This window comes from Taudactylus pleione, unplaced genomic scaffold, assembly GCF_031769625.1.
Source record: "Taudactylus pleione unplaced genomic scaffold, aTauple2 ptg000190l, whole genome shotgun sequence".
NCBI lineage: Eukaryota > Metazoa > Chordata > Amphibia > Anura > Myobatrachidae > Taudactylus > Taudactylus pleione.
In genome coordinates this window covers 1,622,023-1,646,448 of record NW_028284592.1, presented here as the reverse complement: position 1 = coordinate 1,646,448, position 24,426 = coordinate 1,622,023, and the positions used below count along the sequence as shown (strand labels likewise).

Genomic DNA, 24,426 nt, shown 5'->3' with positions numbered 1-24,426 from the left:
AAAAAATAATTTTCAAAATTGTCACATTATCTGACAATATAATCCTATGTTTTTTTATTTAGTTTATTTATGATTCCTTTTCATATAACAAGAGAGAAGAAAAAAAAAAGCTATATAGAATCCCCCCACCCGCCACTAAATCCCCGTAAAACAAAAAAACATAGGATTATTGGATGTACGATATATTTCTATTTTTTTTTAATAAAAAAAATCGACATGTGTAGTTGATAATTGATCATGTCCACATCAATAATTTATCCGCATCACTGTTAATCAAGAACCAATTGGTATTTAATGTGTTTTTTCTTTTCAATTCAAGCCTAATGATCTTACAGCTACTTAACTGCTTCCTATTTTTTTAAATTAACAAATTGATTAAAATTATCACATTGTAACATACACATCTAATTGTACAGACATGTATACTTTTAAAAACAAAACTAAAGAATGTTTTTGGCCATCTCGACCGTAGCAGTGGCTCAGTGACCATGTAATAGTGTAGGCTGAGTACTGTTTATTTACTGGTAAGAGATTAATTTTTCTTGCAATGTTGCCGCCTTACTTTATTTCTGCTCTCCAAAATGAAAGTGAAGGTGTCACTACTCTTGATTTAGCATGAACAGTAAAATATCACTTTTTTTATTCACCTTTTAATGTAGCAAAACACTGGTGTTTCAGATTGTTCAGTTTTTTTTTTCTTCAGTTTATTAAGTTTTCCAAAGAGAGAGACAAATCAAAGAATATCACAAAGATCATCATGTACAATATCGCAAAACAGAGCATAGACAGGCAAATTACAAGTCCTTAACAGAACATTCACAAATTATGAAATTGACTGAGTTATATAGGACCAACAAAATGAAATATGAAGACATAAATCTAAGATTTATAAAGCATAGCAGGTGGTATAAAACCATTAATAAGATTTTAAAATGATAGTAATAATAAGAAAAAAGGAAAAGGAGAGGAGGGGAAGCACATAAGGGGAATATAGAAACATAGTAGTATGGGGAAGACAAGACAGTGATAGTCTATATGAGAGTACAAAGGCATGATAAGTGGAACATATGTAGTGCATTTGGCGTATACAGAGGATTATTCAGATACTTCCAGTTGACTCAATAGGAACCAGTTAGTAGACTCAAAGATTTTTTTGAATGCATAGTTGAGTGTCATCATTTATTTGATCAATGTAAGGACACCATTTTTATAAAAAAACAAAACGGATAACACCCCTTTCCACATCTGGCAGAACGGCTTGTTGTTCAAAAAACAGAATTTGAAGAAGCATACTTTTGATACCAGTTACTGTGGGTGGTGATCGAGAAGTCCATTGTTTAAGAATAAGCTTTTTAGCTATAGTGAGAATAACTGTAAGTTGGGGGACAATAGATTTACCTCTAGTGTCAAAATCCCAACCTGTGAAATGAAGAAGGCATGAAGTGGGGTCCTAAATCAGTTGTACAGAGAATAAAGAGTTTACACAATTTTATAGTTTTAGTCCTAAAATGTTCTTATTTTGCTACACTGCCAGAAGTTGTGAAAAAAGGATGCATCTGGAGCTTGACATTTCAAGCATCTACCAGAAGGTACCATATACTTCTGTTGCGCCTGGGAAATATATACTCTATGAAGTGTTTTCAGATGGACCTCCTGTAAAGCGGCGGATTGTAAATATTTCAATGAGGTAGAACAATGTTGTAACCAAGCATTTGGAGACTCAAGAGAGGCAATGTTAGCTGACAATTTCAAATATGAACGTTGCCACAAGACTTCTTTCTGTGGAGCTATAAGTTCTGAGTACAGAAATGTAATCCTTAAAGTATTGACATGTAGGAATGACATTTAAAGTAACTATGTGATCAACTTCTTGATCTTCAAGTAATACTGGGGGTTGAGTTTGTGCGAAGTGTCTGGCTTGCAGATACATAAAGAAATTATTATGCGGACAATGGAAAGTGTCTTTCAAATGGGTGAATGTATGAATTACACCAACGGGATCGAAGATGTCTCGAATGGCAGCAATTCCCACAGCCTTCCACGAATAAAGTTTTTTGTAAAGAAAAAAACCCTGTCAAATAGAGATCTGAGCCCCTGATCTAGCACAACCTGTATTACCGTCTGGAGATCTAAGAGATTTAATAATGGATAGAGGATGTTGGCCTTTCAATAGATTGGAAAGCATCCTGATAGGTTTATTCCCATTTCTATAAAACCGGCAATGAGAATGAAAATAAAATTTAGCCTGTGTTTGTGTTAGCATATTATCAAATAATGACTTTTGGTGAAAATAAGCTTCTCTAGTTGCTGGGGAAGGATCCGCTATAAACTGTTGATATGCAGCAGTCAGAGCTGTTTGTGTTTCCAGATATGTGTTGCAAAATATTTTGTCTCTATGAGCACAATAAGACATGTCACCTCGTATTACTGGCTTCGAGGCCTGCCAGAAAAGGAGCGGCGAGTCTCGCTCTGTGTCTGTATTGTTATGTTTATAATTCACTTAAGCAGACTCTACTATGCTGCAAAATTTTAAGGAGTGAGATAGGTGTGACGGGAAGCTCCACTGTCTATACGGACCTTTAATAGTAGAGGATGATATTCTGACCCAACATAGAGCGTGATCAGGAATACAGACGGGTTCAGTCTTAGAATCTAGTATTCGAGGGAACAAGGTTTCCGATGGCAACAAAAAGTCGGTGTGAGAGAGCGTGCCATGAGCTGCAGATAAACAAGTATAATCATGCTCTAATGGATGGCATGCCCTCCACACATCAGCCAAATGAAGTTGGTTAGAGATGTATGGAATCCCGACCTTCGGGGCAGAAACCCTTGTCCCCAATTGAGAGGATCTCTCCAACTGCGGAGCAGCAACTATATTAAAGTTCCCGCCAAAAATAATAGAAGAATTATTATACTTATATAAACAATTCATAACTTGTATAAAGAAATCCTTAGAATAGTTATTAAGAGCATATATATTGCACAACAGGTAGGAGGAATTTATAGTGAGTGGACAATAGTGTAAAAATTTATTTTTAATTTAAATGACAACCACTCTAGCTTTCGAGGAATATGTTGTAGAGGCTAAAACAGACCATTTGAGCATATTCAGTTTTAGAATCTCAGGAGGCAGCAGGTGGGATTCCTGAAGAAACGCAATATCTAAATGAAGTTTAGTTAAATAAATCAATATTTTTTTCCGTTTAATTGGTGAGTTAATACCCACAACATTCAAAGTTCCAATAGTTTAAATTAGACATAATATATAATCAGAATGTGAATAATCAGATCTCATACGAGTAAAAATTACGGGTATTTAGAAATTAAGATACATGACAACCACTGTCAGAAACTTCCGATATGTAGAAAATGTAACTAGCCAGGGGGAGACAAGACAAGAAACATAGAGGGAAAAGGGGGGGTACATGGTAAAACAAATAATAAAAAAGGAAAACAACAAAATAAAATATAGACCAGAAAAGGCCCATGCATGTAATGCAAATAAAGACATCTGATACAATATGAAGGTTTCCATGGTAACACGAAGAAGGCGGGCGCCCCTAGCGAGGCCCAGCTAACTTAAACAGTGTTAAATTTAGAATACAATATGAGTCAAAAATAAACTGTGAAACTGAGCACACAACGTCTAAAGACACACAAATATATGTAAACCGTAAAATATTATTATTATTATATTTGGAGAAAAGCAAACACCCCGATATAAGTATAGATAAGCAATTGAAAAAGGAGATTAGACATTATGTAGGTTGTTTATGGAATAAAACAACATTGAGGCATATAACGTCTAAATCTGGACGGACAGCATAACATCCCATAGTAATCTAAAGGCAGAAATGTAAATAATAACTATTGAATAAATGAATATGAATATGTTGGTAAAACAAAGGAAACATTCAAATCATACTCTCACAAGACTAAGATGGACAATTAGGAGAGCCTGAGGTAGTGGATGCCATTTCTTCAGCTAAATAGCCCTCTGCGTTTGCAACATTTAGAAAATCTTTGAATGAGTCACCAACCATCAAAAAGCCTAAGACGAAAGGGATACAAAAAGGCAAAATTCCGATTTGGCTTTAAAGGGTCTTGAGCATAAAGGAGAAAACTCTTTTCGGGCTCTGGTTACTTCAGCGGAGTAGTCCTGGAATATATGAATCAGAACCGTTCCAAAGTAAATCACACTGACGTCTTGAGACTGACCAGATGGCTTCTTTATGAAGATAGTTTAAACAGCGGGAAATTACTGCACACGGTTTGCTGTCAGGAGATGTGCGGGCTGGACCCAGGTCTGTGAGCACTTTCAATAATATCAGAACGGAGTCCTGCACATGTAATAATTCAGGTAGGGACGATTGTATAATTTGAATAAGCACTGGTCCTTTAAGGGACTAGGGAAGACCTATGATACGTAGATTAATTCTTCTGGACCTATTTTCAAGGTCATCAATTTGATTAATGAGCTGATAATGAGTTCAGCAACATCGTGGATACTTCTCCCAGTCTCTGTTCAGTGGTAGTCACTCTGAGAAAGCTGTTTCATATAACGATACTGACTTAGAACCTCTATACACTTATTCCTATACCTTATAATATCCTGCCTATACCTTCTAATATCCTGCCTATACCTTCTAAGGATGACGCTAATTTGTGTACGCAGTCATACAGTAAATAAAGACTTCAGACCTGGATTCTGTGGTTCCAAAGCACAAGTATTATTCAAGTAAAAGTACAGTCAGTTACACGCTATTGATCCAGACACAATTAGGCGCAAAGGAATTATACAGACCCAAGTACAGTATACATACGCAGCGCTTCCGGATTTTGGGCATCAGCAAGAAACCCCTCATCAATCAGCATTCAGCACGAAGACTAAAAACCCAGTGTTGGAGCACACATATTTATACCCCCCAGAAATGGACAACACAATAGAGTAGTTTGTTGCTGATGCCATTGGTTTCCAAGGGGGATGCATCTGTTACAGAGCATTTAACAGGCTGACTCAAATAGACCCCACCCAGCCTCCGACAACTGGGGGTCTCTGGTTTCCTGCCTCATGCAACATCCTAACAGTTGTTCATATAATATACATTTTGTTGCTTGAAGTCTCTGCGGTCCATAAGTTGAGAATGCATGATGCGATCTCCACACCGATAATACCGGAATAATGTTGAAAGAGTACGCATCAGTACAAAACCAAACACGGCTTACTTAGCATGTATAAAACCTTAGTTACCAAATAATCTTTATTTCACAGCATTTATACTAAATGAACGAACTTAAATCTTATACCTTAAAGCTTATGGAACCTTGTATGTGGATATGTAATGTGTGAGTATGCGGGGTTTGATATAAAGACGCTAGTTAACTTGGGACAGATACGTGCGCATTTAGCTACTAAACAGCGTTTGCATATAGGATCTTATGCATTCGCTAATATGCGACTAGTTAACAGCGCAATTGTGCGTATTAATGTGTATATGGTTAAAGATGCAATCGCATGGTGCTAATAGTAATATCGCCATATGTACTTAAATGTGAGTTTATCTAAAATGGCGCTTGGGCGGCCATTCGCAAAATGGCATCTTGCGATCTCATTTCCAAGATGGCGTCTTGCGGCCAGTCGCAAGATGGCGTCGCTGCGATTCAATTTTAAACTGATCTTGTCTCAGCCAATTATCCAGCTTCGACACATATGGGACTTAATATCCTGGACAGCTTGGGTAAGCTTATCAGCATGAGCCTCCATTATAGGACCCATCGTGTCCTGGATAGCTTTGACCACATCACTATATGTATCTGGACCTTCAGAGGGAGCTGCAGGGGAGGCAAGCGTGGGCTGAGAGTCAGAAAAAGATGAAGAATCAAGCGTGTCTTCTACTGCGTATCAGACACGGCGGTCATATTGGTTTCCGTCTTCTTGTCAGAGCGCTAGCGCTGTTGTTTAGCTGGCATTGAGATGGAGAGAAATCTCAATAGGAAGCAGGGTGTGTTCTTCTCCGGTTGGGTGCCCAGGATGCGGCTCTCTGGCTTGAAAGCGGCACTGTGAGTCCGGTTAGCAGGGCTCACAGCGGAGCTAGATCAGCCAGCGTCGGTTCCCATCAGTGCCGGAACCGGAAGTCCAGATTGTTCAGTTTGTGTTTTTAGTATGGCTGATAAAATGTAGGCACTTACCTGTTTAAAATAAGGAAGCATAAGAATGTTACTTCTTAATTCTGGATACACACTGGGTTGGCCGATTGGTAAGTGCATATATACTTATCAATCATCCTCCCGATGTGTCAGGGATGAAGTCTCAACTGGGCAGGCATTTAAATTTGCCCGCCCAGTTTAGCTGTCACTCACCGATGGGTCCCTGCAGCATGTGTACCGGCAATCCGTACACACAAGCAGATGCACAGATATACCTGCAAATATATCGGCTATCTGCTGTGCTGCACAGCCGATTCGGTATGTCTGTGAACTATGTTGGCATATTGGGGATACACATCTGCCGACATGCTCGCATTATATCGGCCATTCCATTGAACGACTGATATATCGCCCAGTGTGTACCCAGCTTAAGTATTTTAATAACCTGCATTAAACTAAACCTGTAATTATTGTGATCTGTGTGTCCGATCCTTGCACTGTCTTCAAAATAGTGATTTATAGACCACAATTGGGTAAGTTTTATCTGTCCTCACAGGGCTGCTGGAGGGAACAGAAAAAGTTTTTAAGGTGGGTACACACCTAAGCGATATATCTGCAGATGATGGTTGTTCATACACACTGAACAACCATCATCTGCATGCTGCAGTGTGTCCCGGCCCCCTCCTTGCGGCTGCCGCTGTGTGTACGGGTGGTCTGCAGACCGCCCGTACACACCTGCCGATGGACAGATATATCTGAAGACATATCTGTCCATCGGCTGTGCAGCGCAGCCAATGCGATATGTCTGTGAATGACGCCGTTCACAGACATATCGCTGGTACACACTGGCCGACGTGCAGTAGATATATTTGCTGATCAATTGATCGGCCAATATGTCTGTCAGTGTGTACCCAGCATTATCCAGGGTTTGTCACACACACCCCACAGGAGAATGTATTATCCCTTTTGGCTTTAGAATAAAACTGTTCACTGAGGTAACGGGGGTGGATTGTCAAAAGTGAGTGCTTTGCAATTGGTTTTTGGATGTGTTGCAACCAGATACTGCGTCTTTGTATGCAGCTTCTCTGCCCCATCCGCTTACTTCCGACAGACATTTTAAGCAACTATAGGGTTGCTGAGAACGATGGTGTGTCTTTGTAAGCAAGTGGTAGATTAGAGACTCAGGGCCTGATTCAGACCCGCTCGCGAGCGCTGAGCGCTCGTAAGCGGGTCGATGTTGCCCAAGTGCGCATGCGCACGACGGAGGCGGCTCCGTCGTGCGCATGCGCGAGACCCGAATAACGACGGCCAAGCCGTCGTTATGGGTCTCGCACCAAAGGGGGCGTGCTGTCGATGGTGATTGACAGCACGCCCCCTTTGGTGGGCGTACCGGGGACGTGATTGACAGCACGCTCCCTTTGGTGGGCGTGCCGGGGGCTTTTGGCTCTGATAGAGCCAAAAGCACTCCAGGGCTTGTGGCAGCGAGACCCTACCACAAGGGTCTCGTCGCAAGCCTGATGGTCACCCACAGCTATGCGAGCAGCCAGGAGGCCGCTCTAAAAAGTAAGAGGGACGGCCCTGATTCAGAGCGAGCGCTCTGTCAGAGCATCCGGCTCTGAATCAGGGCCTCAGGTCATTAGGTAATTAAGTTTAGAACTGCATGGAGTTCTACCTAATTACCGGAGGAATTCATCATTCCTCTTCTCCATAAGTATCTATTCCGAAAACTGTAATTTCTGCGGTCAGCTTTTCAGGAAATAGATACTTTTACCTCTCTACACTGCATTACCGCAGCTGTAATCAGTGCTGCTCATGCGCCGTTATGTTCACAAAAGCGGTGCATGCGCAGCACTGATTATAGCTGCGGTAATTCTGTGTCCCCCCCAACCCCCCTCCGCTCCCCTCTCCCACCTACCTGGCCGCAGACCCCGAAATCCCGTCTGAAGATTTTATAACTTTACTGTGTTCTGCTGGGAGAACACAGCCAGAGGAGGGACCAGGGAGCAACGGAGGGAGCCGAGGACCTGCTCACGCTGAAAGCAGGTAAGTATATCCCGCTGTACGTCACCTCACAGTGGCAGATAGTAACACCATCAAATTCCGAAAATGCATAATTTTGGGAATTTGATAAATAGCCTAATTTCTACGTCCCCATACTAATGTATGGGGAGTGTGGAAATTAAAGCAGAAGGACTTAACCAGGAGATATCAGTGATCTCCCCTGTGTTAAGTGTGTTAAATACTACAAAAAAAAAAAAAAAAAGGTAATTAAGGAAAATGTCCTTTTAAAACAATTATTTTAGTGTTGATGAATAGGGCCCCCCAGTCGGTGGGCATCTCTATACAAATTACAGCGGTTGCGGCATTAGCATAACCTCTCAGTACCAACGTGATTACCATCCACTGCTGAATAAGGTTCTGAGTGGCTGCCTACACAGATTCTGCATCCTAATGTAGAGACTGGGATGTACATTTTTTTTTTGTTACTGTGATCTTGTTTGGCCAAAATCAGTTAAAAAAAAAAATAAGTGCTGTTTTATTATGGTGACTAATTTACATAGAAAACAGTTCACTGCCCCCACTTTGAACAAGTTACAGAGTGCAATTGTCTGCTCATATGTTTGCCTTTGTCTGCATTGCTGTCCAGGTGTGTCCAAGGCCGAGAAACTTGGCAGCTGCTATTTAGAAAGGCACGATTACAAGGTTTATGCACTGGAGAGAAGTTTGCCTAGTACTTCATTTGTTGGCTTGTCATTTTCATCACCCTTGCAGAATTGTAGTGAATCGTTACGCATATATTTCACTTAATGTTTGTATTGTCTGCCAATCAAAAAAATGATAGTTACTGGGGGCTGATTCTAAGTAAACTGGCCTTCTGGCAGAATTTCAAGGGGGTTGGTAAACTAGGCAACATAGTTCATGCCATCTGCCCAGTTCACCAGATATTTCCTCTATTCAGACAGGGAATGTAGGCTTACAGGTGTGTCTACAAACACCTCTCCTCAAATTGCACCAAATAGCCCCATGTAGCACACCTTACACTTTGCTACTTATGCTGCACCAAAACACCAATCCTAAGTATACAGTACACTTTATGGGAACAATGAGGGGAATTCACTTGCAGGCAAAGGGTGCGAATTGCTGTTGCCACAGTGTTTAAACTCCAGCAACGGCAGCCCTTCTCGCACCCTTCGCACGGTCAGCCGAATGCCCGATTCGCTCAAAAGTGCTCGTTACCCTATGGAGTAGCAAACAGTTTTGAGTGAAATCCCGCTGCTGTAAAGTGCGATAGCGGCCGCGCAGATTCGACAGGGCGAATATATTCGCTTCAAATTGAATTCCCCTCTAAGAGGCAAAACTGAGGAAAATATAGCAAAATTAGGGGAAAAGCGTGCAGTATGGAAATTGCGCAAGGAGTCTCACGCAAAAGGGACAGGCGTAAAAGTACCATAAACAGCAGTTACATTTTTCGAGTCAAATTTAACTGCTATCTTGAAATCCATCTAACACCCAAACAGTACTTATCATTTATTTTTCCCACTAAAATAGAATTAATGAAATCAGTTTGGTAATTTTTATGCCCATTTAACCACGTGGGGGGGTGGGGGTGTATTTATCAAAGCTTAGAGAGAGGTAAAATTATTAAAGATAAAGAGGCTAATTGAACGCAGATTTCCGATTAGCGGGAATCTGCGGATGCTCAGGACCCATTCTGCGAGTGTGCAGAATGGGTCCTGCTAACACACACGCTAGCTCTTGAATGCCTCTGCCTGATTGACGGGCAGAGGCATTTAAGGGGTGTGAGGGGGCGGGGGCGGCCACGTCCCGTTTTCCGGGAATGGCCAGGCCAGAGACTTCGAAAGACGTACGCATTCTGCTGGGCTCGCTAGCCGGCCAGCCTGAGTAAGCTGAGGCTTACTTAGCTAACCGGCCGCCGACCATCACGACCATTGACCACCAATGGTCGCAATGGTGATCCCAGTACTGTGACCAACCAGGAGCTGGCACTTTAAATTTAGAAAGTGTGCCTAGCTCCTTCCCCTCTATATCCCCCCCTATAAGCCAGTCTTCGTATTGTGCCCAAGGGAGCTGGTCACACTTTGGGCTTCTCCTCAGCATATTTCAGTCTTTTATAGACAGATGATCATCTACAGCAAGCATTGAGGACATGACAGACAGTTGGCTGCCTTGCTTGTCTGCGACGATGGAGCTGCCATATCGCAACTGCTTCCACTACCATAGCTGTTGCTGCTGGCTGCACTGATCGTTCCTGATGGCACTGAGACTTAGACAGCCTACCCAGGATTTCTGTTAGTTATCAGTGGGGTTTAGACTTGTTAGGAGAGCGTTTGGAGCACATGGTAACTGAGGTTCACTTTAGTTACTGTATCTAACTGTGCTTAGTGTTTATCACAGCTAACAGCGCTGTTAGAGCGGGTATGATTCTCCTCCCTTTCTGCCCTTCTCTCCTGCCTCTCTGCACATTTCAGTCTCTACCCTAACACCGTCCACTACGCTGCTGTGTTGTTTGTGTGTCAGTGTTGTGTACCATGGCTGGAAAGGACTATAAGGCTTCACAGAAGACCTTTACTTGCACAAATATGCAGAAAAGTTCACACAGGGGCAATCATCCTAGCTCTCTGTTGTGTGAGAATTGTGATTTAGAGCATCAGACTCAAATATCACCACAATGGCCTCGTCCCGTGCCCGTTCCGCGAGGCCTTCACCAGATGATGATATGCCCCTCTAGAGGAGGGCAAATTTCCACAGGACTCTGGGGAGGAGCAGGTCCCGGAGGAGCCCGAACCTGTGTCACAGGGGATAGAGGCATTGATTTTATTCCTATAGCAGAACAAATTGGGGAGTCAGCCACCTATCTCGGCGAGGCGTCAAAAGATGTATGTAATTTCGCTTCTAGGACTTCCGCACGAGCAGTATTGGCCCACAGAGTGCTTTGGGCTGCGATAGTGGCAAGCTGATGCAGAATCAAAGAGGGCGGTGGAAGACCTACAATTCATGTGTGACATCCTGTTCGGGCCTGAACTGGACAAGTGGATTTCCCAGGCTGCAGGGGGTAAGTCTACTTATCTCCCCTCAGCTGCTCCGACTACTCGCAAGCCTTATTCTGGACCTTCCTTTCGGTCCTTTCGTGCCTCGGAAAGATTCAGAGGCCGTTCCAGAGGAGGACCTACAACTTCTCGTGGTTACAGAGGCCGTGGCAGAGCTGCAGCGCCCTCTACCCACAAGGACAGTAAGTCCACCACCAAACCCAGTGCATGACTGGTTTCCCTCTCACCTGGGGGACCCTAGGGTGGGAGCTCATCTTTGGGATTTCAGGGAAGTGAGTAGTATCGGTGCATTTGTGCATACGACTCCTCGGGAGGATAGTTGTGGCTTTAGAGGCCATTCCATACGGCAGTTTCCCCTCAAGGCCTTTTCAGCTGGATCTCCTCTCTCAATGGTCAGGATTCCCTCCTATTCCTTCACCAGTGTGTGAAGCTGGCCCCCCCCAGATATCTCTTCTCTGGTGACTGAATTAATTTCGCCTGATGGAGGGCAAGAGTTTCGGAGTGTGGTTTCCCGCTTCCCGATATCTGCCTCACCTCCAACAGTGTCCCGGCCTCCTGTGGATGTAAACTATTCACAGGTCAAATCTCCGATGGCAGCTGGATCCTGTCTGCACGAGACGCACACTGCACTGCAGAAGCTGCTGCTCCCATGCTGACTCCAGAAATCTCATATGAATAACCCGACCCATCCAGGTGACACGCTGAACTGGTCAGTCATACACACAGCACGATTCAATATATCTGCAGATATATATTGGGCATCGGCTGTGCAGCACAGCCGACGCGTTATGTCTGTGAACAACGTCGTTCAGACATACCGTATTGTTTGTACACAACCGCCGATCAGTTAATGATATATTGCCCGTTGAATTGATCTGCAAATATATCTGCCAGTGCGTATCTAGCTTAAGAATTGAGATCATTGCATCAAGTAATAGCAATTTGATGCCACCTGCCATTCAAGAAAACAAAACATTGGTCTGGTTCTTACATAAAACTTGTGTACATTACATTGTTTACATTACATGATTTTTTTTCTTTACCACTTACCAAATGTATACGCCTCAGTTGGGGTAAACCACTTCATAGGAAAGCATCTGCTTTCCCCCTTTTTTCTGCAGTAAACCACTTCATGCCTACAGAATGGAGGCATATTCGTAGGAAACGGATCTTTTGATTTCCTCAAGGCTTCTTTCACAAATATGAATGACTCCTCCAAAATGCCAAGAATGTAACTCGCAGGGACAGCAGTGATCACAACCGCTGTCCCTGCGAGTTTCCTTTAGAACATAGGTGGGACATTTTTGTAAAAAAATTAGAAAGTCAGTTGCGAGATGGACTGTTAATAAATGCAGTACTGCCACAACTATTAATTAATAGGCCTCTAAATCTGGTTGGCATATGTTTCTCTCAGGCCCCTGTTATTGAGATCAGCAGTATGGTTCATGGCCCATCTATGGCAGTCTTGTATATGAAGATTAACTGATCCTGACTTCAGATGTATTATCTAGCTGGTTGCTTACAGATTGAGCCAAATGTGAGACCATTAACTTGTTGCTGACACACACTGAACAGTAATACTGCGTTTCTAGCTTTAAAATGTTTACTAAAAATTTGTGACTTTTACTTGTGTTACTTTACTGGTTTCAAGTTTCTAAAACTACAAATCATGTTGCATAGCCTTAGGTTAAAGTCTAGTTTTAAACTCATTTGCTTTTTTTAAGTAAACGTTTATGTTTCTAATGTTGATCCCACAGTCATACAAATGATTGCACAGACTTCATTATCTGGTATAGGACTGCCTACAGCATTGTGGCTGCTTTATATCTTCTGTTTCCTTTTTGCAACATTTTACAATTAGTTTTGTAGGTTTTTGATTATATTAGAGATGAAAATGGTAAATAGTGCTAGTCGAAAGCACTAGAAATATCTGAATAGGGCTACTACATAATTGGCTAAAATCTTCAGCGTTTTTTTTGTATTCTTGTGTTAATGGTTATTCTTAATCATGTATGTTATGTTTCCCTTTCCTTGCTAGTTCCATATGAGTGAGAAAAGTAGGTTTTCTGAAGGCTTGTAGACGACTGTCCACTGATGTTGCATATTTCATCTGCTTTCAGAGGTTCCCAAACTCCACCATTACAGTCAAGGTTTTAAGAATATCTATAATGTTCCAGATGATTAAATCAAATTGACTGAGGTATTAATTAAGGGGTAGATGTATGAAGCAGTGATGAGAGTGAAGAAGTTGCCCATGGCAACCAATCAGCTTCTACCTATTTATAGAATGTACTTGATAAATGCAGCCTCAAAGCTTGCCATGGGCAACTTCTCCACTGGCACACTTCTCCACTCTTTTCACTGCTTCATACATCTACCCCTTTCAGGCATACCGAGAATCCCGGCAATTAGGCCTGCCTCAGCCAAATTACCGGGTTGCCTCGTATGTCTGAAAGGTACCTACCCGGGAACACGTTCCCTGGTAGCTGACCCTTCAATCGACCCTGCTTATGTCTGAATGGTGCTACCCGGGAATTTACTACTCCCGGGCTGCACCAAGCAGGTTTTTACATTGAGTTGGCAGCGCAGAGCGTCCTATAGGATGCTCAGCGCTGCTGCTCACCACCCCCCGTGCCGGAGGCTGTGTACAGAGAACTGGTCTCTGTCACAGCAGGCCGTTCGCACTCCCGCTGGACTACCAGGGTAGATTTAAATAATTTAATAAAATAAAATGGTGGTAGTGGTTGGTCGGCTGCTTACTGCATGATGATGACATCATCAGCGTCAGTTAGAGAGGGGATAGGCTAGGAAGGGCAGAGGAGAGGCAGGTAATATTAATAACTAAAAAACCCTACTCTTGTCTGAAAGGGGTCTACCTGGGAATTTCCCGGGTAGACACTGTAGTGTGAAAGGGGGGGTCTCGACCGAATACCCGGGGATTTGCACAGGAGAAATTCCCGGGTCTGAGCAGGAAATTTCCCGGGTCGTATGTCTGAAAGGGGTATTAGTCACCTGTTCTCAAGCATGGATATCCTTAAAATGTGGGCTGCAATGGCAGAGTTTGGGAACGTTTGTGCTAAAAGCTAAAAAGCACATTAAAAATAGATTACTTATAGGCTGCATTCCAAAATTTCTTTCTAAATTGTACTACAGAATTGAACATTTTAGTACACTGCGCAACATAGTTCTTATGTGTTAATTTGCACTTTCAGTAAAATGAATCATGTTGCTAAAGCAGCAGTGCATGAAAATTGTGTTAAACACATCCCTAAAGCATGTATTATTTTTCATGTTCAGTCACCCATATGTGTAAAGAACATTGGACAAGGTGATACTAAATGCGTGTACTAAATGCACATTTTATTGAATGCCACGAGAGTGTGTTGTTGACACTGTTTTGCGTACTCTGTAGTGGTATTTGTCTACAATAAATGCCCTCTCTCATTATATGTGTGTGTATGTATTTTACATTAACTTACAAACATACTAACATAGCACATATTAACTAGTAAATAAAATGGTCAGTAACTAATACTTAAAAATGAAATGGCCAGCATTCCATGCACTGCAAATAACCAGGATATTTTGTGCACATACTACAACAGACAGTCTTGCTTTGTTTTTTTTCTTAATTAGGTAAGCTCACTAAACACACATCTGTATATACCATAATGCCAGTTATAGAATCAATGCAGATTTAATCCACCCGTGTTGTGTCTGGGAAATTCCCCTGTGTGTCTACTTGGTCAGGAATGATATGACACTACTAAGGTATAGGTGAACCACTGAGGTTAATTACCACACAGGGTACAGTGCAGAAATAAAGCTGGTACTTTAAGTAGACTGATAACATGGGATAAATTTCAACAATGAACCAGTCTAGGATAATAGTACAGGAATGGATAACTCCCTGCTGATATATGGGATGTAGTTAAATCCCAACTGGACCTGCCCGACCAGGGATTTAAGATAGGCATCGCCATTTCGATGCCTATCTTAATCACGACGCCGTTGGACCGACCGCGCCATCCCGATCGTCCGCTGACGGGTAAGTATAATACTTAGCCCGTGGATGGGGGGGTTAGGTTTAGGGACCCCCCAGGAGAGACTTAGTTAGGCCCCCCCCCGGGGAAGGTTAGGGTTAGGCTAGGGGAAGGAGGGTTTAGGGTTAGGCATTAGGGGAGGTTAGGGTTAGGCACTAGGTGGGGGTTAGGGTTAGGCACCCCGCCTGGAGGGTTAGGTTGCAGGGAGAGAGGGTTAGGTTTAGGCACCCCTGGGGGGGGTTAGGCACTAGGAGGGGAGGTTAGAACACCCCTAAATGATGGTTGGGGTACTTACCAAAGCGCGCACAGCAGCGTCTATTAGCGGTCGTCCATCTTAAATACTGCTAAAAAATCTTTGCCTTGTGGACTGAGGCACTCTCTTTTAGCGCCCATGTGCGATGTAATACCAAGTTGTGCACCCTTATACGCCACCATCGGTCGCACCATTAAAACATGCACCAGCCCTATTGCAGGTGCAATTTCTCTGTCTGACCATGACCTCCAATTCTTGCGCCTGTACATTTATGAACGTAGCAGCTTTCACTGACAAGCCTGCCACACTCCCATAATACGCCCACCGAACTGATTATTTTTGCATGTGCTACTAGCCTTCTCCCAGACACAACCTATTGTTCTTTATTATTGAAAGCACTGTGTAAAAGTAAATGTATTTGTTTCTCTTTCATCCACTAGCGGACACTGGAAGTGCTAACGCTGGGGTATAGAGGCGTGGATAGCTGGAGCTGGCACTTTAATTTAGAAGTGTGAAGCTCCTCCCCCTCTATTCCCCACCAGCCCTCAGTTTAGAAAATGTGCCTACTAGGAGCTGGTCACAATCTACTGTGCTCCAGCATTACATTTCATTTTTATTTTAATTTAGCTTAGTTTTTTTTTACTACATCTTTTACACTTATTAGGTACCCTTCGCCACCTCTCTAAAGGTGGGGTCCGGGTACTTGGCGCCCTGTTCTTTGTAGAAGCAGGAAGGAGTGCACAGTGCTTATCCTAAAAGCAACTGACACCTCCTTATCGCCACAGCACATTTCTACACAGTGACAAGGTTGCAAGAAGAAAGAAGAAGTGCTGAGCTGAACGAGAGAAGAGACCTCTGAGGGAGCACAGTGAGTATACTCAGCTGCGCATCCTCCATCTCCCGCCCTGCTTCCCGACACTGGTTTAGAGCAGCGTTACAGCGCTGCTCTCTATCTAATAAGTCTCCCCGCTAGTTTAGAACACGGACTGTAGAGGGGCTGACAGGTGCTGCAGCCAGCGTTACACAGGCACCCCTCTCCCCGCTAGTAGAGCGGCCAGTAGTGGGGCAGTCAGAGGGGGAAGTTAATATATGGCCAGCGTTAAGCAGCCATATTGCATGCCTCAGGAGGAGGATGGGGGCGGAGTCTAATGAGCGGGCTCTCTATACGCGGCAAGCGGCTGTTACAACAGCGTGGTTGCCGTTTCTAACTCACTACCTGCATCTCTCCTCATTACAGGAGAGTGCAGAAGCCACACAGTGTGGGCAGAAGGATGATCTCCTGGCACACATCCCTTCTACAGGATCCTTTCCAAAAGGGGCTGTCAAGATAACACTGGGGTGTACAAAGTGCAGGGAATCTGAATTATTGGGAGGGAGTGGTGTAAACCTCCTCCTCTGTTTCCCACTAGCCTTCTGTCTCTGTACTGATTCTGTTTGAGTGGCTGTGTGTGTATACGAATTATCAGAAAATGTTTGGTTGTTCCAAATGTAACAATAAACTAAGCCAAATGCTGCTGGCACCACGCTATGTGATGCTTGTTTAGTAACCGAAGGGGCAGCACAGATGGTGTAATGGTTAGCATTGCTACCTCACAGCGCTAAGGTCGTGGGTTCGGTTCCCACTACGGCCCTAGGGTGTGGAGTTTGTATGTTCTCACTGTGCTTGCGTGGGTTTCCTCCGGGTGTTCCGGTTTCCTCCCACTATATATACACCATTAGAAACCTCTGTGGCTATTTCTGTCTCGCCTACTCCTCCATGGGTCGCTGACATGGCAGGAGTTATGGCGGCTGTAACGTCAGAATTGACGGCTAATAGGAGGGTTAACCAAATACCTGGACTGGTACAGATTATGTGTATTGCTTCTACACTGTCCTCCACTGCCTATCATAAGCCTGCACTGAGCGTCCTCTGCCGACTGTCCTCCAGTCGTATGAGGAACCCCTCGCAGCTCCGCCCGCCGGATTTAGAATCTGTCTCTCAGGGGGTGGAGCCTTTTAATTCTAGCGGTCCGGCAGATCCTTAATCTACCTGAGGAAGTAGTTCCTGCAGCTCACACAACTGCTTTTAGACAAGCTTTCTGTAGCCTGGAAACAACTGGATAAGCGGTTCCAAATCCACGTTATTTCCCTTCCGGCTATCCACTTCCATTATCCATGATGGAACAGTGGAAAACATATCCAGTAGATGTGTTTGTTTTTAGTTTTTTTTTTTTAACTAAACAACGATTCCTTTGCCGGGCCACTCATGTAACCAGCGATGCGATTGGTTATAGTCTTGTGGCTACCTATAGGCTGATTGCTGGACAAGTCGCAGCACTTCTGCATCAGTCAGTCAAGGTTTGCAGCGTTTTGATGTTTCTCCAATGCATAGTTGTGTGTGTGGCTGTATTTCTGCTGCCTACTGATCATATACATACTGCTGTGGTTCTTCAACTCTTCTGCTCGCAAGTTGGAATTAACACTGCGATCCATTTACACTGCAGCAGGAGCCCAATTTAGGCTTACTCTGGTTAGCGCCTGGGTTAACAATGCTGTCATTTGCTGGGCGGTACAGTTGATTATGGGCTTGGATACTTCCAGAACAAAGTTACGATTACTAGCAGAACTCTCCGTGAGTCAGCAGTTTACATGATATCAGTCAGATCAGTATGTCCGCTTCTGCTATTTCTGCCCGCAGGGTTCTCTGCTTGTGCTCTTGGCAGGCGGATACAGAATCCAAATGGGCTGTTGAGGATCTACGGTTCACAGGTAATATGCTTCTTAGTCCAGAACTGGACAAATGGATATCCCAAGCCACTGGGGGTAAGTCTTCTTTCCTCCCTTATAATGCTCCGTCACCCAGGAGGACTTGCATCGGTCCCTCATTTCATTCCTTTCGTGCACAGCTTGGAACCAGACCTCTTTAGATCCGTGGATTCGCAAGCTGCTTTCCGTGCGGTTCCGAATAGATTTCGAGGTTTCCACTCCACGTCGGTTCTTCTCTACGAGTCTGCCGGTGTCCACGGACAAGGCCCTTATTAAGCCTAAAGTCTTCAAACCAGTAGCTGAAGCTGTATCATTTCACTATGGAGTCGCTGCAGTCTGTCATTGCAAGCTACGAACCGGCAGGGTTCCTCATTTCTCTGTATATAAAGGATTCGCATCACCATGTCCCAAATTGGGAACTGCATCAGGCTTTACTGCATTTGCGATTTTGCAAACTTACGATCAGTTTCGGGCGTGGCTGTTCGGGTTATCCTCTGCTCCCCGTGTTTTCACTAAAATTATGTCTGTCGTGACGACCAGTTAATCAAGGCTCCATCGGAACCACTTCTCTTGGACCATGCCTCACTGACATAATCAATTTCAAGTAACCCAATCCGAGTCCGTTCCAAAGACTCTGAGGATGATCCTAGATACGGCATTACAGCGGATTTTCCTTTCGGAAGAAAAGGCACGGGATATCTGGTTGCTCTTTCAGCTAGCCCTCAGACCAAGGAGGGTGTCCTTGCTTCTCGGTCTTCGTCTCTTGGGGAATATGGTAACTGCTTTCAAGGCACTACAATTTGGATGATTCCACTCCCGAGTGTTCCAGCTGGCCCTGCTAACACAGGGGTCAGGGTCTCACCTGCATCTTAATAAACTGATCCATTTGCCCCGGCAACCAGGGTGGCACTCCTCTGGTGGATACGACAGACGCCAGCCTCCGAGGATGGGGAGCTGTGGTCCTCGACTATCACTTTCATCGGTGGTCCCTACAGAAAAGACAGTGGCCCATCAATGTGTTGAAACTCGGAGCAGTTTCCCATGCTCGGCTAGAAGCAGCTCAGTTTTTAAGGTCTCGTCCGTTCTGTCAGACAATGCGACGGCCGTTGCTTACATTAACTGCCGGGCCGGCACTCGAAGTCGTATGGCCATGCGAAAGGATCTCAGATTCTCTAGTGGGCCGAGACTCAGTCAGTAATCCTGTCGGCAGTATTCATCCTGGCAGTGGACAACTGGGAAGCAGATTACCTAAGTCGCCAGGATATCCATCCCGGGGAATGGAAGCTTCACGCACTGGGGTCGTCCTCAGGCGGACCTCCATGGCATCTCGATCAAACATCAGTGACCAAGATACGTGTCAAGAACTCTGGATACGCAGAGGCTGTCGACGCCCTAACAGTTCCATGGACTTACGACATGGTTTACCTGTTTCCTCCGATACCACTAATTCTTCGTCTACTAAAACGAATAAAACACTAGTCGGCCTTAGTCATTCTCGTGGCACCAAACTGGCCTTGGAGGAGTTGGTTCTTCTGTCCTTCTTGGCAGTCGATCCGGGTCACTTCCTCTTCATCCGTACCTTCTGCAGCAGGGTCCTTTAGTTCACCCCAACTTGGCACAACTGCGTGTAACGGGGTGGTTCTTGAATCCGATATCTTAAACGGAAGGGCATCCCAGACTCTGTTATTCCCACCATGCTTCGCTCCAGGAAATCGGTTTCGGCTGCGCACTATCATTGCATCTGGCGCTCTTCTATCATATGGTGTTACAGTCTGGGCCTTCCGTCAAGGGTGTTTCGTTATCCCGTTTTTAATTCTCTCCGAACGGGATTAGATTCTAGTCTTCGCCTAGGATCATTAAAAGTGCAGATTTCTGCTCTTTCTATTTTCTGTCAATGCAGGTTGGCAGATTTTCTTCAGGGGGTGTTGCGGGTGCAGCCACCTTTTGTACCACCTATGGCTCCTTGAGTCTTATACTTGGTACTTTTGTTTCTTCAGTATTCCATGTGTGAACCTCCCAAGAGGTTGATATTAAGTATTTGTCTTGGAAGACTGTCCTCCTCCGGGCTTTGGCTACGGCTCGTAGGGGTTTGATTTGGGGGCTCTGTCTTATAAGCCTTGTGTTTCATGATGATAGGGCGGGGCTCAGGACGCAAGCTACTTTCCTTCCTACGGTTGTGTCTGTTTTCTACATAAATCAGCCTATTGTGGTACCTTCTTTGGTAGGGGACTCTGGTGTTTCTTCTACCCTGGATGTGGTTAGAGCTCTCCACCTCTATGTTGCTTGGACGGCGTCCTTACGCGAGTCTGAGTTGTTTTTTGTCCTTTTATAAGGCTGTTCAGAAGAGTTGGCCAGCTTCCAAACAGGGTTGGCATGTTGGCTTAGACTGACAATCTGTCAAGCTCATATCAGCATGATCGTCAGCCTCCTATGTCCGTGTCAGCTCATTCCACACGTTCTGTGGGTACGTCATGGGCAGCACATAGGGATACCTCAACCTTACTATTGTGCCGTGCGTCCACTTGGTCATCGGTGCTCACTTTTGTGAAGTTTTATAGATTTGATACATTTGCGGCTTCAGCATCATGTTTTGCCGCCTTGTACTGCAGGTTCCTCAGAGCGCTCCCGCCCGTGGGGAAAACTTTGGGACGTCCCCAGCGTAAGCACCTCCAGTGTCCCCTAGTGGATGAAAGAGAAAATGGGAATTTGGTACTTACCGGTAAATCCTTTTCTCTGATTCCACAGGGGACACTGGACGCCCACCTCAGCGCTCTTCGCCTGCCTGTTCAGTCTGTTCCATATGTTGGATGGTTTTGTTGTTGTGTGATATCCACTTCCTTTCACTCCGGTTGTTCTCTTATCTCCTCTCGGTCTTCATTTTCTAAACTGAGGGCTGGTGGGGAATAGAGGGGGAGGAGCTTCACACTTCTAAATGAAAAGTGCCGGCTCCAGCTATCCACACCTCTATACACCAGCGTAAGCACCTCCAGTGAATCAGAGAAAAGGATTTACCGGTAAGTACCAAAATCCCATTTTTTCTTTGTTTTCTAACAGGGCACATTTTAAAGTTGTGATGGCAATATATTGTATTGGGTAGGAGCGATAAATTGCTTGTTGGTGTGGCGAGGTGGACACAGGCTGTTTTACTGTGTGCTAGTTGTGCGACACTGGCCCTGAATCAGAGCCGCTCGCAAGCGGCCCGATGTTGAGGCACTGCGCATGCACCACGTCCGGCGTGCGTGAGCCCCGCCGAGCGACTGAAGTTCACTACTGATGTCAGTAGTGGACTTCCTGCTCTATTAGAGCCGAAAGTCCACTTGGCCTTGGGGAAGCCTCGACCCCACCGTAGGGTCTTGTCGCAAGGCCAATGGTCGCGATGGTCTCCTGGCCGCTTGCACAAGCTGTGGGTGGTCTCCCACAGCTTTGCGAGCGGCCGGAGAACAAAAAAAAAAAACCCAAAACGCCCACAATCACTGCGTGCGCGCAGCGGCAGCGAGCGTCTCTGAATCAGGGCCACTGTCTGGCAACATGTATGGGGGAGGGGAAAAAATACATTTTATTGAAGGCCAGGATGAAGCTTAATAATGTTTTTATATAGAGTCTGCATATTCCATTGCACTTTACTATTGGGAATAAAATACAGGTGGATTAATAGTTATTGCAAATGCATTTGATGATTAGGACTCTCTAATATAATCACATTAGCATTGGTTGTACAAGCTGACTTTACCATCCCTTAAAAAGCGTTCTGGGCCCCTAGTATGCTTGTACTACTGACATACCAGGTACATCCATGGGGCACAAAATAGGAAAGCCTCTTTCTCAGCATACATTACTTGCTGCTGTAGTGTGCTTTTATGGTGTGAGTGTATATATTATGTATGTGTGTGTGTATGTATAATATGTCTACAATTACTTTGAGCAGTATTCTTGTATGCCCTATTACTCTGTGCAGTGTGATTGTATTATTAGGATCCTATTACATACAGACTTTCTTGTCGTCTTACATGCTTACAAGCTCTACTTGTAACTACTGTATGAACTAAATCACAAAGTCTTGAAAATGTGACATTTTCATCTTTGCATTGGATTCTGATGGCAAATGTAGCAGGGTGTAGGTTTGCTATATGCAGCTATATGGAACACATTTCATTTAAAATTTCCCGACTATCTTGTACATGTGCATTATTTCATTGCAAAATAGATGCGTAATGACCCTGACAGACTGTTTCTCTTACGTGCGAGCATAACAAATAGTATAGAAGCTACAAGTCAGTTTTTCTGCTCAATTATGGTTGCACAATTTTTCAGATGAATTGTGGGGCTCCTCACCTGTCTGCCTTCAGTTATCTTTCTCTTTGCCCCTACGCATCTGTTCCTTACATCCATCCATCCATCCACACCACTATTTATTTTCTTTTTATGTTTTACATAACCTGTGAAAAATAATTGAACTCTCTCATGCAGAATGTCATGTCAGCTTTGGAGGCTGACAGACTGAGTAAGCTGAAGCTTTCTCATACTGGGCTGTGCTGCTGCCATCATGGCCGATCGTTCCAATGGTGATCCAAGGCAGCGTCTACGGATGTTGCACTCGGATCTCTATTGCTGTCAGAAGGTATCTGCTTCCTATAGACACCTCTTACTATATCTTAATATTTGCTGGACGGTAAGGCTGTGCAATACCTTTCCGGACCTGAACCAAGCCCATAGTTTCTTTTTTTTTCAGTGTGTTAACATGAATAGGAAATTTAATTTTGGTTACATTTACATATTACTATTTATTCGTATAGTGCCACCAATTTACGCAGCGCTTTACAGAGCCTATATGTCATTTATATTGGTTCCTGTCCCATTGGAGTTTACAGTATAAATTCCCTAACGTATCATCGCACACACACCACATTTTGCTACATTTTAAAAAGCATTTTAAGGAGATTGTGTAAGCAACACCTATGTGTTCTGTGCTGAAGAGTGCATTTACTGCTCTGGCTGAGCGATGTTCTAAAATTTACTTACGTACAACTATTCACTTCCTGTGGCAATATGATCTTAGTGGTGATAATGGAGAATGTTGCCAGCATAAAGTGAAGTTAAATATTTTTCGACCATGAACAGGGAGAATCCACTGGCCAGTTAGTCCATTTTGGAGGTAAATGAACGCAGTCACAGTGGGGATAAACAATTGAAAGTGAAAAAGAGATGAAAATGCTTCCTGAAAATGTGCTGTTATGCTCTGCCCATTTTGATTTTGCCTCACGTCTTGCCACATAAACTGATCATCCTCAAACTTGATACAGTTTGCCATGTTTTAGATTTTAACATTTCTGGACTTGAATGAGAGGACGTCTTACAAGAAGAACTTTTAGTTCAAATAAAAGAGTGATGGATCTAAACTAGAGTCCTCAATGGTCAGTCACCGGGCAAGAGCTCTCTATATGTGTATCAGAACCCTTGTGTGAGCGCTCCTCAATGAATCAGCTGGAGAGAAATAACACTTGACCCACAGTCCTGTGTTCTAAGATTCTCTGACTCTATATATTTTTGCGTGTCATACAGTTTTTTAGAAGATTTCTACAAACTCAATAATTACATGTTATACTGTGAGATCACTATAAGTATAAACACTCATTAATTCTAGACAGCTTATTATAGAGAGCTTGTTCATTATACAATCATACCTCGTTATTTCTTATCTGTGGTCTAAGGAGTAAAAAGGAACATTCTAAAGGGCCTATCCATTACGCGACCTGAAAAACTGAACGTCTAGCGTTCAGTCCTTCAGGTCGCCGGGTGCGGTGCCCGCACTGAACGGCGTTCACTGAATGTCATTCAGTGCAGGAGACAGACTTCCCTATCTGCGAACATGTGGAACCTGATGAACGTCGTCAGGTTGACCAGCATGTTCAGCAGATAGTCTGGGTCGGAAAGGACCCAGTGTGCACGCGCATTGCTGGTCCTTGTCGGCTATCCATTAGACTACTTTCTGAACGATGCGTCCAAAACCTCCTGGTTTTGGTCGGATCATTTAAAAAGTCATGTAATGGTTAGGCCCCTTAAGGAGTATAGCATCCTTAATTGGCACAATACTGTTATCTCTAGTACATTCCAATCTCAAGAGTATATGAAGCTACTAAAATCTGTGTCTAACCATTTCAAAGTATATAAA

At 43.9% G+C, this 24,426-nt stretch overlaps 1 protein-coding gene across 1 annotated transcript in view; it reads left to right on the top strand.

Moving 5' to 3' along the window:
* Positions 1 to 24,426, top strand: part of JAK2 (Janus kinase 2) — a 251,653-nt gene that overhangs the window by 30,218 nt on the left and 197,009 nt on the right. The window lies entirely within an intron of this gene.